Source organism: Cervus elaphus, chromosome 14 (assembly GCF_910594005.1).
Source record: "Cervus elaphus chromosome 14, mCerEla1.1, whole genome shotgun sequence".
NCBI classification, from domain to species: domain Eukaryota; kingdom Metazoa; phylum Chordata; class Mammalia; order Artiodactyla; family Cervidae; genus Cervus; species Cervus elaphus.
Window position 1 is genome coordinate 64,972,090 of NC_057828.1, and position 1,617 is coordinate 64,973,706.

Sequence of the window (1,617 nt, forward strand, 5' to 3'; positions counted from 1 at the left end):
ACTTTAGCTGGGGCTTCCCTGGTGGTCCAGTGACTAAGCCTCTGCACTTCCAGTGCAGGGGACCTGGGTTCAACCCCTGGTCAGGGAATTAGATCCCACATGCCGCAACTAAGTGTTTGCATACTGCAATAAAGATTGAAGATCCTACATGCTGCAACTAAGACCCGGTGCAGCCAAATAAATAAATATTAAACACACACACACATACACATACTTTAACTGGAATCAACCTTCTAAAGTTCCAGTAGTGAACCTCAGCCTTGCTGAGAGGTATCTAGAAACCTCACTCAGCACCAATTCGATCTTTCATTATGCAATGTTAGTAAGAACTGGACATGGTGCTCACTTCGGCAGCACATATACTAAAATTGGAACGATACAGAGAAGATTAGCATGGCCCCTGTGCAAGAATGACACGCAAATTCATGAAGCATTCCATATTTTTAAGACAACCTGCCTGACTTCAGGCTCTACTACAAAGCCACAGTCATCAAGACAGTATGGTACTGGCACAAAGACAGAAATATAGATCAATGGAACAGAATAGAAAGCCCAGAGATAAATCCACGAACCTATGGACACCTTATCTTTGACAAAGGAGGCAAGGATATACAATGGAAAAAAGACAACCTCTTGAACAAGTGGTGCTGGGAAAACTGGTCAACCACTTGTAAAAGAATGAAGCTAGAACACTTTCTAACACCATACACAAAAATAAACTCAAAATGGATTAAAGATCTAAATGTAAGACCAGAAACTATAAAACTCCTAGAGGAGAACATAGGCAAAACACCCTCCGACATAAATCACAGCAGGATCCTCTATGACCCACCTCCCAGAATATTGGAAATAAAAGCAAAAATAAACAAATGGGACCTAATTAAACTTAAAAGCTTTTTCACAACAAAGGAAACTATATACAAGGTGAAAAGACAGCCTTCAGAATGGGAGAAAATAATAGCAAATGAAGCAACAGACAAAGGATTAATCTCAAAAATATACAAGCAACTCCTGCAGCTCAACTCCAGAAAAATAAATGACCCAATCAAAAAATGGGCCAAAGAACTAAACAGACATTTCTCCAAAGAAGACATACAGATGGCTAACAAACACATGAAAAGATGCTCAACATCACTCATTATCAGAGAAATGCAAATCAAAACCACAATGAGGTACCATTACACACCAGTCAGGATGGCTGCTATTCAAAAGTCTACAAGCAATAAATGCTAGAGAGGGTGTGGAGGAAAGGGAACCCTCTTACACTGTTGGTGGGAATGCAAACTAGTACAGCCGCTATGGAGAACAGTGTGGAGATTCCTTAAAAAACTGGAAATAGAACTGCCATATGACCCAGCAATCCCACTTCTGGGCATATACACCGAGGAAACCAGATCTGAAAGAGACACATGCACCCCAATGTTCATCGCAGCACTGTTTATAATAGCCAGGACATGGAAGCAACCTACATGCCCATCAGCAGACGAATGGATAAGAAAGCTGTGGTACATATACACAATGGAATATTACTCAGCCATTAAAAAGAATTCATTTGAATCAGTTCTAATGAGATGGATGAAACTGGAGCCCGTTATACAGAGTGAAGTAAGCCAGAAA

At 40.6% G+C, this 1,617-nt stretch overlaps 1 non-coding gene across 1 annotated transcript; it reads left to right on the forward strand.

Moving 5' to 3' along the window:
* Positions 1 to 338: 338 nt before the first annotated feature.
* LOC122708339 lies at positions 339 to 445 on the forward strand. Its single transcript, XR_006345126.1, has one exon. It is a non-coding gene; the product is annotated as a U6 spliceosomal RNA (small nuclear RNA).
* The last annotated feature ends 1,172 nt before the right edge of the window (positions 446 to 1,617 follow it).